This window comes from Fukomys damarensis, unplaced genomic scaffold, assembly GCF_012274545.1.
Source record: "Fukomys damarensis isolate Sample0158 unplaced genomic scaffold, DMR_v1.0_HiC HiC_scaffold_35, whole genome shotgun sequence".
NCBI lineage: Eukaryota > Metazoa > Chordata > Mammalia > Rodentia > Bathyergidae > Fukomys > Fukomys damarensis.
In genome coordinates, this window is record NW_022900947.1 from 53,690,334 (window position 1) to 53,703,500 (window position 13,167).

The following is a 13,167-nucleotide window of genomic DNA, read 5'->3' on the forward strand; positions in this document are numbered from 1 at the left end:
GGGGAAAAGATACCCAGCAGGTGGATTGCTGGGCCATATGGGGCCTCCAATCCTATTTCTTTGAGGTATCTCCATACTGATTTCCACAGTGGTTGCACCAGTCTACACTCCCATCAGCATTGGAACAGAGTTCCTCTTTTCCCAGAGACCCACCAGCATTTGTCGAATTAATGAGAATAGCCATTTTTTCAGGGGTGAAGTGAAATCGCAGTGTTGTTTTCATTTGCATCCTCTGAATGACCAGTGATGGTGAACATTTTTTTATATATTTATTTGGTATTTTTACTTTGTCTGAGAAATGTCTGTTCATTTCAGATGTCCATTTTTGGATTTAGTGTTTAATTTGGGAGGTCTGACTTTTAAAAGCTATTTATATATTCTAGATAGTAGACCTTTGCCTGAGGAAGAGCTGGTGAAAATTTTTTCCCACATTGTGTGTTGTCTCTTCACAGTACTGGTTTCCTCTCTTATTGTGTAGAAGCTGTTTAATACCAAGAGATCCCATTTGTTTATTTTTTGTGCTAGTTCATAGGCAGCTGAGGTTTTGTTCATAAAATATTTTCCTAAACCAATTTCTTCAAAAGTTCTACCTAACCTCTCTTCCAGCCAGTTCAGTGTTTCAATTTATTAATCTCCTGGGTATCCATTTTAATTGGTTTTATGGATTCCATTTGTTTCCTGTGCTGAGATTTCATTATGTTCCTCAGATTTTCTATTTTTTAAATTTTTTCTGTCTGCTCTAGAATTCTTCATCATGTCATTCACTATGGAAACCTTCTCTGTTGCTAACTATTAAATTATTTTTTTCTCTCATTGAGTTCATTGGTACTTTTTAAGTATATAGTACAGTTACATTTATCATTAGGATCTTGTAAATATACATGACATATTTTGGTTCTCATTTTTCCCCATACCCCTACAACCCTTAACCCCCTCCACATTCCCTATTTACAAATCTTTTTTCTTTTTTAAATTTTCTCAAATTTTTTCTTTTCCCTTATTTCCTTTCCCCATCCTTCCTACTTCCCCTACATGTTAGCCCTTTCCTTCCTTTTTCATATTATCAATTATATAATTTGGAGGTTATTTTCATTTTTAGTTTTTCACACCAGATTAGCTATTCAGTATTTGCACATGTGCATCTTATATATTTTACTTATGAGTATGGCCTTAATATACATCCATTTTCCTATGAATGACTGTAGTTTCTCATTCTTTATGGATGAGTAGTAGTACTCATTTTATAGAAAAACCACATATTCTTTATCCAGTCTCCAACTGATGGGCAATTAGGCTGTTTCCAAGTTTTAGCTATTACAAACTTTGCTGCTATAAACATGGGTGCAAATATATCACTGTGGTATGACTTTTTTAATTCTTTTGGAAAGATGCCCAGCAGAGGGGTAGCTGGGTCAAATTCAACCTCTAATCCTTGTTCTTTGAGGTACCTCCATATTGATTTCCACACTGATTGGTGGGAGAGTTAAATCATTACAAATTGTTTTTCCAGATCCTCTTCTTTGCCAGTTCAGGGAGTCCAGCTGGTTGAATTTCAGATTATTCCATCACTTCGCCATTGGGAGTTGCCTTTGGTTTTCTGGAAGTCTGGTTTTGGTCTTGTTTAGATATCTTCTCATTTCAACCAATTCAGTCTGCTGCACACCTTCACAGCTGATGTCCAGGTGGGCTTCTGGCCAGGGGGATTTTGTGATTTCTAACACAGTGTGTTCTGAAAATTTTCTACAATAGCTGTGAGGTTGAAAATTTTAAATCCACATTTATCATTTCATCTATAAAAGATAAACTCCTTATTGCCCATGTGTATAAGCTCAATTCAGAGGCACACAACAGGGATCTCATGAAATCAATAGAAAATGTGACTTACCTAAAACTGCACTGTAAAACTGACCCAAATCTTTTCATTGAATGTCGGAAAGCAAAAGTCAAAATACAGCATGCCTATTTTACCTTCTCCACAGAAGTCTTTTAACCTAATCCCATCATGGTAATAGAACATTGGAAGGAGGAAACAGAAGCCCTCCATTATACTGTCCATTTGTGTAGCCAGGAGAGAAGCAGAGAGGGCACATGAAGGGTATTTGCAAGAGCTTAGCCACCAGTTCACCACAGGGGAAGAAGGCATCTACAAGAAGGACATCAAACTTTGATTCTTACAATTTTGTCAGAAATTTATTGTTTAAAGCTGTATCTTTACAAATGCTTTCAAAATCATCAGAAAATTCCTAGTATGGTTTTATAGTAATGGCAAACTATTCCAGTAGGTTTTCTTTGACATATGATATATCAAGTTATCAATTATTTAAAAATTATCTTTGTTTGTGTTGGACTGCCATTTGTAGGAAAAGTTTCAAATTTTATACCAGAGTAACAGAAGATGAGGGTGTGAGAGCTGTCACCTCATTTCCTCTCTGTAACAGTTCAACAAGTATTACCTTTGTATTCACCCAGTGGCTAAATTCCAGCACCTTTCCACCGCTCTCAGTGCTAAAGTAACAACACAGCTGTAGTAACAACAGAAGAGTCTTCATTTTCCTAGACGTCCTGCTGGAGGTGAGTGCCTCCCTTCACAGTGTGCTTCCTGCTTTCATTACTTATGACATTTATTTATATCCATGGAAAGGAAACCACACACTTAAACTATATCTTTGTCTGACTAACATCCTAGTTACTTTTCTTGTTGCTGAAACAAAATACCCAGCACCCAAAATTTATTTAGTGCACTGTTTGCAGTGGTTTCAGTGCATAATTGGTTGGCTCCATGGCAGGGCATCTTCCCAGAGGGCAAACTAGTGCATTGGAGTATGCAGCAATATTAAGCAAGCAACAGATATTATCAGCATCTTTACCCCTTTGCCTTATCCAGGTTATTAAGGGCACATAGTGTTCACACCCTCAATCCTAGTGCCCTTTATCTTTGTACTGCATTATGAATCAACTTCAGCATTGCATACTGTAGATCCAGCCACTCCTGAGAAAGCCCCATCTATAGTCCCATTAAGCTTTAGGGGACATCTAGGCACATGCTATTAACAGTCAGTACATACACTGAATGACAACTTAGAACAAAAGATTGAGATAACAAAGGTAAAAAATTAAAGTTCATGGCTCTCATATCTTTACAGGCACTTTTATCTTTTTTTACTATTACAGGTATTTCCCCAGTGAATTGTATGCAGATAACCTGTTTATGTGAGTCACTGGTGTTATATACCCCATGACTATCCATGTGAGGAGGACTGGGAATTCAGAGGTGACTTGTGTCTACAGAGATTTGAAATACTTAATACAAATTTAGAGATAAATTATAAACAGAAGGAAATTCCTTGGATATTGTGTTCAATGAATTGGTTTATATGTATATGAAGTATTTTATTTCTAAAATAAAAAATTCTGGATCCTGAGGATCAGAGCAAGATGGCTGAACAGGAGTGTCCGCTCTTCTGTACATAAACAATGACCAAAAGCAGAAGAAGAGGAAGAACAGCAGTCATTTCCCTGGACAGCACAAATTGCAGTGACAGAGTATGGTGCTGACAGGACAGACTTTGAAGAAATGTATATGAAGTATTTTATTTCTAAAATAAAAAATTCTGGATCCTGAGGATCAGAGCAAGATGGCTGAACAGGAGTGTCCGCTCTTCTGTACATAAACAATGACCAAAAGCAGAAGAAGAGGAAGAACAGCAGTCATTTCCCTGGACAGCACAAATTGCAGTGACAGAGTATGGTGCTGACAGGACAGACTTTGAAGAACACTGAGATGGCACGGGTCACATAATCCAGAGAAGTAAGTGCACAGCATCTACCCCTTCCCATCTCTGAGGATAACTCACTTGTGGGAAAAGAGTAAGGAAGAGGTGTGAGTCAATCCCCACTCTTGCTGTGAGTATCTGATGCTACATTGCTAAAGAAGTCTGCAGGTCTCCAAGGTCCTAAACCCAATTTGGGGTGCTGGGAGTTTAGTGTGCTGCTTCATTGCTCTGAAGAATGAACTGAGGACACACCCTGCTCTCCTTGTCTGCAGCAACTGATGAATGGCACCAGTTGAGGCTCCACACAGCTGTAGTTATATGAAACATTGAGGCATGTGTCCAAGCTTGTCCTAGGATGTGAGGTTGTTGACCTGCTCAGATGGCCATGCAAAGCTCCTCAGAAGCCCTCTCTAACTAGCTGAGGTGGGAGTGGTATCCAGGAAACACATTAATATCTCAGCTCACTGTACAGGTGCTCCAGAATCAGCCCAGAATCAACCAGACATTTAAATCAATAACCAATGGTTTCAGGCAGACAACCTCAGCCAATTAGTCTGAGCACTGCAAAATAGAGAGACAGACCATCTTGAGTGCCTCTGATCACAGAGTGCCTGTGAAGCCAAGAAATGGCCCCATCTACCTATCTCTGACCCCAGGAAGAAGCCAAGAAAAATAAACTTGCTGAAGCTCTCAGACACCATCCATTTTGGTGGGTGTTTCTATTCTACAGCCTCTAGAAGAAATTGCACACCTCCTTCTCAGGTTCACTGACTGCCAAGACTATGAGAGAGGCCTCATTCACATGTTACCAGTCCTAGATAGCAGCAAAACCACTTCAGTAAACAGGTTGAGGGAAATTTTTCAGGTTTTGAATCATGACTGGTTGCCTGCTGGGCCAATTCAGCATGCTAGCTCCTGGCAACCTAAAACATTAACAATACCCCCTCACATACATGTACACACATGAGCGATAATACTTCACCATTTCCATCTGCATCTACTGATGCAGACATACAGCCTCCACCCCAGCATACAAAATTGAGTCATGTAAACTGTTCAAGAGCAGTACACTAGTGCAACATACCATGACCTCCCAGAAGATCACTGCATCCCACATAGCAGAGCATTTGAAAAATTCACACTGCCTAGGCCAGTGAATGGAGACATCCTTAGATATCACATGTGCTGACCACACCCACGACCATAAACACCAACTCAGCATCCAGCTCATGTAGCCTATGCAAGTAGAAGTTCTGTTGAAATCAGTGTGTGCAATTACTGGAAGAAACTGACCTGGTCTATCCACAGATACCAATGTAGGGACAAAAAAGTAAGAAGAACTTTAGTTACCAGAATAATTAAAATGGAAATGGAAAAGTTTTCTAGGCCAAGATTTTAGATTATAATGATGTAAAACCTGAAATGTAAACCAAAATAATGCTTGTAAAGAGACTTACCTCTACAAAGAAATAGAACACTTGTAATAGAGTTTAATAAATGAAAAATATAATAAAATTGTCAAAAATAGCATCAATTTACTAAAGAACTACAGAGCTTGATGATATATTGTTTATTGAGATGTATTACATCAGAAAAAGGGACAATAGTTAAAATAAAAACGAGACTATGAGACTTTTGAGATAGCATTATTTGCAGAATTAAGCATTTATACTATAAATGTAGAAGAAAGGAATGCAAAAGATAGAGGAAATCTTTTTGACAAAATAATTTTGAAAACATTAGAAATATTTGGAATTATAAATATATCTACTGAAGAATCTCAATGGACCCTTAGTAGAGTTCATCAAAAACATCATCTACAAAATATATTTTTTGTGAAATTATCAGAATCCTAAGACAAACCAAAATGATAAACCCAGTGAATTAAAAAGCCTTAAGTGATATATTAAATATCTCTGTTTAAAAAAAAAATCTCTGTTAAACTAACAACAGGCTTCTCAGCAGAAATCATTACAGAAGGGAACAGTAGGTAAAAATGTGAGCCAGGAATGCTATGGGTAGCAAACCATCCCTCAGAAATTACAGGTAAATAGCATCTTTCTGAAACAAGAAAAATGAGGGAAATTAGTATTATCAGGCTGACCCTACAAGAAATGCCTAAGAGAATCCTGCTCTAAAACCAAAAAGATTGTAGTCATCTTGAAACTATAAGGGTACTAATTAAATAGCAAAGCACATATAGAGACAAAAAATGCATTCTGGAGAAGAACAAAAACCAATACACCATAAATATGATTTATAAAAGAAAAAAAGGAAAAGATATTCACGTTAACCAGAAAAATGATAACAAAATTTAGGAGTATATGTTTACTTATAAGTAATAACTTGCAATAGAAACATAAAATTTTTCTCTAAAAGACATAGAAAATACGAACAGTTAAGAAAAATACTGAGACGTCTATAGGAGAATGATACTGGCAGTAATAACAAATGGACCAAAAGTGAAGAGATGAGAAAAAATACATAAGCAGAAATTATGCATATGCCAATGCATAATTTTGTCATGCAAAATATTTACATTTTTAAAAATTCATTCATTAAGTTTATTGGTACATTTTAGGTATACACTATGATGACATTCAATCTCCCTAATGAATGTAGATGTAAACTATTGGGCGCTGGCATGCGAACTGGCAGGAATGCTGCCATCCTAAGCTAAGTGGAACAATTTTAGAGTTAAGTTTCTGTTTTAGTGACTAAGTTTCTGTTTCCTAAGACTGTAGTTCCTTGTCTTTGTTACCCAGCCTTTATAATTGCCAAGGTTACTATTACCCATGATAGTTTATGTTTATGACTATTTCTTCTTATCTTGCTAAGACATTTTGTGCTGCTCTGAAGTTTTTTGAGTCATCTGGTGTTTTATGACATCCTGACTCTGTAGAAGTTTCCTAATGCTTGTTTTAGGTCAGATAAGATTGTTATGGTATTATCATGTTCCCTCCTCTTAGGTTTGTGGTTTTTTGCCTTAAAAGGCTGATGCTTGCCAGTAATAAATGTCGTCGCCTTGATCAGACTCTTGTCTTGGCATCCTTCCTTTCTCTCTGCCCCATCTCCACCCTGCTGCTCTTTCAGGTTTGAGGCACTGCTGGACAGTGCTCTGCGTCGCGGGCTCGCGACAGTAAACATAAGATACTCGCAAACAGAAAGCAGAAGATTATCAGGAAGATTACATACCCTACCCGAGTATTTATTTTTATATAAAAATTTTCATATTATATTCCTTTTTTGTATTCTTATAAACTGCAAATTTTCTCTGGAGAAACAAACTGATTGTCGTAATTTTCATTTCACTAAGTCATCCCTGCCTTTTACCATTTTTTTTTGCTAGTATCTAACTTTACTTCTGTGAAATGACTCTTCTTACCCTTTCTCTCTATTTATTTTGAACTGATTATCTTATTGCTTGATAATTTGCAGTCATGTTTAGTACATAATGGCTGCCAGTCCTCTGTAACATTAATTCCCTTGTAGAAAAAAATTTGAGAAAAATTTGACAAAAATTAATTTTCACTTGTGCATGTGATTTAATATTGATGTGTATTAGTGCACTATCTTAAGCCAAGTTTTTATGTAAAAGGTATCAAATATCTCCATGAATTATTTGGAGATATCTGCTGCAGTTTATTCTGGTTGTAATCCTAGCATCAAAGTTTAAATTTATTGTTAAATTGTTAAAAGGGAGGGGTTCCTTTGTATAAAATTTTCTTACAGGATTGGCAGCAGGTTGCGACCCTCTGGTTGGCTAGCCTCTTCAGCATGGAACAAGAGAGAGCATGGAAGCAGTACAAAACCCTCTGGTAGTCCTGCTCCTCCAGCCCAGTATGCCAGAGGAGCCCAGCAGCATGGACACCAACAGTGCGTTGTCCATGCCCACTCCCCCCAACAGGAGAAAGAGGGCCTCTCTGAGGCTCCTAATTGAAAACTGAAGCCCACGGGAAAAGTGAAGAATATCTGTGATAAAGGCATACCACATCACCATACTTGGTAAATCGGAAGGACCAGCACCTCACATCTCAATCTGGTCTAACTTCAGGGGAAACACAGCTGGAACCTACAGCAGAAACTTGCAGAGTACAAGATCTCCACTTGGGCCTTGAAGACAGAAATCAGTCTAAACCTCAGAGGAGAGCTGCTGGCTTGCTGAGACTAATTAATTTAGATCAGCACACTACTGCCCACACTGTCTATTGTGTCAACAGAGGCATACCCTGAAGGAGGCCCTCTATTTCTATTTGTATTTTTTGTTTTTAAAGTAATACTTTTCTTATCTTTAATCATTTAAAAAACTTTTTTCTATATTTTCTTTTTTTCAATTTTCCTTTATTTTAATCATCTCTCTCCCCCCCTTGATCTGCATTACTTTCCCTTTTTGTTCCTGTTCCTCTCCTAATTTGAATTAATTTTTCTTTTCCTTTTCTTCTCTTTTTCCTTCTCTCACTTACAGTTAGTTTTAAAAAAAATTATGACAGTCTCTAGCCTCCCTACTGCTGTTAGTTTGTTCTGTTCTTCTGTATATTTTGTGCTGTCTTCTCTTCTCTTTAAAGCTTCCGAGAGTTTGTGTGATCTTCTTGTATCCCCTGACCTCATGCTAACCTTTCTTTATCCTATGTATCTAACTCTCCCATGCCAACTCCTGAGTCTCCTTTATGAAGGGTAAAGTTGAAGAGTATATTAATTATAAGCATATTTTGGGCTCTTTCTCAATTTTGATTTAATTTACGGAGTTAAAGGTGATAGATTAATGACTACCACAAATTGTCATTTTCTAAACTGTACTTGATGCTACTGTGTTGCTGATTGTATCACTTGGGCAAAAGCGTTGTGATTGATCTGATCAGTTTTCCTCCCTGATATAATGAAAATAGGATTGCCTCAGAGACATTAGAGACTCAAAACCTAATGACAAGCATCTGGGAGATCGAATTATTAACCCAGGAATTAAACAAAGGACACTACCAACAACAAAAATAGAAATGAGAAGACATTTAAACAGGGCACAAACACAAACTTCCACCTAACCAAAAGAGAACTCTGGGGGAAATTACTGGAAACAGTCTGATAGTCAACCATCTGAACACGCTGAACTGATAGCACAGGAAGTAAAAATCAAAACAGTAATGTGAGGCTTTAGATAAAGTCAAAACAGAAATCATTTCCCAGATAACTATAGAAATGATGAGAAGAATGAAAGACAATGATGAGAGACTCTAGAACAGAAACAGAAAAAAAAAAAAAAAGATGAGCTCAGGACCATGATGGAAACCATGAATGCCCAGCATAGGTAACAAATGGAAATCTTCAATGCCCAACATGGGAATGAAATAGAATTCATGAAACAGATTCAAACGATATCCAGGACATTTAAAACTCTAGAACAATGGAGAAGTGTTCCTTTCTCCCCACAACCCTGCAACATTTGTTATTGGTGGATTTCTTGATAGCAGCCATTCTTTGTGGGGAGCGGTAGAATATCAGTGTAGTTTTCATCTGCATCTCTTGAATGACCAGTTATGTGGAACATTTTTTCATATATTTACTTGATGCTTGTACTTCTTTGTCCAAGAAATGTCTGTTCATTTCAGAAGCTCATTTTTCAGTTGGGTCTTTATATTAGGGGGGGCTGATTTTCTGAGTTCTTTATGTATTCTAGATAATAGTCCTTTGTGGAGCAGCTAGTAAAAATTTTTTCCCACATTGTGGGTTGTCTCTTAGTCCTGTTGATGGTTTCTTTGGCAGTGCAGACAATTCTTAATAAGATGAGATACCAGTTCCTTCATTTGTTCTGCTTGTTACTGTGCTACTGAAGATTTGTTCATAAGATCTTTTCCTGTGCCGATGTCTTCAAGAGGTCTGCCTAATTTATCTTCGAGCAAATTTAGTGTCTTTTTTCATTTTTAGATCTTTAATCCACTTGATTTTAGTTTAGTGCATGGTGAACGATAAAGGTCTAGTTTTAATCTTCGGCAGGTTGAAATCTACTTTTTGCAAAACCATTTATTAAAGAGACTACCTTTCCTCCAGTGAGGATGGTTGGCTCTTTTGTCAAAGGTGAGGTAGCTGAGTACATCTGGAGTTATTCTTGTTACTTCCAATATATTCCACTGATCCTCAGATATGCTTCATTGCCAGTACCATGCTATTTTTATCACAGTGGCTTTGTAGTATAGTTTCAAAGTGGGAATTGTTATACCTGCTGCCACGTTGGTGGGAGTGTAGACTGGTGCAACCACTATGGAAATCAATACGGAGATACCTCAGAGAACTACATTTAGAACTATGTTCCATTTGACCCAGCCATCCCTCTGCTGGGAATCTTTCCAAAAGAATTAAAAGAATCTAATCAAAGTGATACATGTGCACCTATGTTTAGAGCAGTGCAGATTGTAATAGCTAAAACTTGAAAATAGCCCATTTGCCCATCATTTTGATGGATAAAGATGATGTGGTTTTTCTATAAAATGTAATACTGCTTAGCCATAAAGTGAGAAATTAGAGTCATTTATAGGAAAATAGATACCTATTGGGCATATACTCCTAAGTAAAATACATAAGTCATATGTGTATAAAAATTGAATAGTTTTTCTGGTTTAAAAAACTATAATGGTACATAAGATCTTAATGATATAATTGACAATGTGAAATAGGAGGAAAAGGGCTAAAGCTGTAGGGGAAATGGGAAAGGTAGGGGAAAGGTAATAAGGGAAGGGAAAATGATAAAATGAAAAAATGGAAATAAAGTATTTGTAAATAGGGAAGGGAGGAGGGGATAAAGAGTAGGCAGGGGTAAGGGGAAAAATGAGAACCAAGACCTATCATGTAAAGGTACAAGATCCTAATGATGAATGTAACTGTACTTTATACCTAAATTGTACCAAAAAACTCAATAAGGAAAAAAACAAAACAAAAACTCTGTAACAAGCATTCACTGAAGAATTAATGAATCTGAAGATAGTATTTCAGATATACAAGATAGGATTCTCATCAGTGACCTTGAAAAGACAGATCTCTTATAAACAGTAAGGGATCATGAGAAATCAATCCATCTACTCTTAGATGATGCAAAGAAGAATAACATACCACTGATAGGAATCCATGAAGTACCAGGAGAAAGCACCAATGACAAGGAGAAACTGTTCACAGAATTAATGACAGAAATGTTTCCAAACACAGGGGAAGAATTTGACATACAGATAAAAGAGGCATCTGTTCCTCAGACGAAGGACTATTAGCAAGAATATATAAAGAACTCAAAACAATCAGCCCCCCCAAATATAAAGACCTGATTCAAAAATGGGCATCTGAAATGAACAGACATTTATCAGACACAGAAGGCAAAGTCAAAGCAACAAGTAAATATATGAAAAAACTTTCCACATCACTGATCATTCGAGAAATGCAGATGAAAACAACACTGAAATTCTACCTCACCCCACAAAGAATGGCTGCTATCAAGAAATCACGCAATAACAGATGTTCGTGGGGTTGTTGGGAGAAAGGAATCCTTCTCCATTGTTGATGGGAATGCGGACTGATGCAACCACTATGGAAATCAATATGGAGATACATCAAAGAGCTTGGACTGGAGGTTCCATTTGACCCAGCCATCCCTCTGCTGGGTATCTTTCCAAAAGAACTAAAAGAATCATATCACAGAGAAGTATGTGCACCAATGTTTATAGCAGCACAGTTTGTAATAGCTAAAACTTGGACATATCCTATTTGCCCATCTGTTGGAAACTGGATAAAGAAGATGTGATTTTTCTATAAAATGGAATGTTACTCAGCCATAAAGAACAAGAAAATAGATTCATTCATAGGAAAATGGATACATATTGAAGATATACTGTTAAGTGAAATAAAAAAGGCACACGTGTAAATACTGAATAGTTTCTCTGGTGTGAATAATCTGCAATAACACAGAAGATCCTAATAAGATTACTGACATTGAGAAATGGGAAGAAAGGAGCTAAAGGTGTAGGAAAGGTGGAATGAGTAGGGGAAGGGTAAAAAGGGAAAAGAAAAAAATGTGAAACAATGAAAAGATGGAAATAAAGTGATTGTAGATGGGGAGGGGAGTAAGGGGTGAAGGGAGAGCAGGGACAAGGGGAAAAAATGAGAATCAGGACTTTTCATGTAGTGGTACAGGATCCCAACAATGAATGTAACTGTACTGTGTCCCTAAAATGTACCAATAAACTCAATTAAAGCTGAAAAATAAAGAGGCATATGGTTCTCCAACTAGCCCTGATTAAAAAAATCTACACGTAGACATATAATAATCAAGTTTCTGGAAACCCAACAGAAGAACAAAATATTACAACCAATTAGAGAAGAGAAACAAATCATATGCAAAGGAAAGCCCATGAGAATCACAGCAGATTTTTCAACACAAACCATCAAGTCAAGGAGAACCTGGAGTGAGTTTCAAGTCCTAAAAGAAAGCCTACAACCTAGACTGATGTACCCTCTAGACATTTATTTCAAACTAATGGGAAATGGGATACTTCCAATACAAAGAACACCTGAGAAATTTTATGAACACCAAACCGGCACTTCAAAAACTTCTAAAAGATACCTTGAGAAATGACATTGAAGGGCACAATTCCATAAGAGACAACAGAGAAAATATACCAGACAAGGCAAGAAATTAAAGGGAGAGAGTGAAAAATAAAAGATAATAGAACCAACAACAAGAAAATAACATGACAATGAAAAGTCAATAGATAACAGTAACAACCATCAAGGTTAATGGCTTCAATTCACCAATCAAAAGAAGTAGGCTGGAAGAATAGATTAGGAAGCAAAATCCAAGAATTTCCTATGTATGAGAAATCAACTTAATCCACAAAGAAATTCATAGACTGAGAATAAAATAATGGAAAACAGTTCTCCATGCAACATTAGCCCAGAAAAAGTGGTGGTAGTCATCTTATTTGCAGACACAGATGATTTCAAACTGAAACTAATTAAGAGAGACAAAGAAGGCCATTACATCCTAGTAAAGGGAACAATAAAAGAGAAAGAAATGACAATCAAAATTATGTATGCACTGAATACTAATGCCTCAACTACAAAAGACAAATATCAATGGATAGGAAAATTAAATAAGCACTAATATAATTGTAGTAGAGGACCTCAGTATTCCACTGACACAAATGTACAGATAATCTAGACAAAAAACTCAAGGAAATAACAGAACTGAACCAAGTCTTAGAACAAACAGTTTTAGTAGATGTCTACAGTGTTCCACCCCACAAAATCAGAATATACATTTTTTTTTCAGATGCACATGGGTCTTTCTCCAAAACAGACCACAGGCTATCTCACAGAATATGCTGAAGTGAATGCAAAGCAATTGAAAAGTTATCCTGTG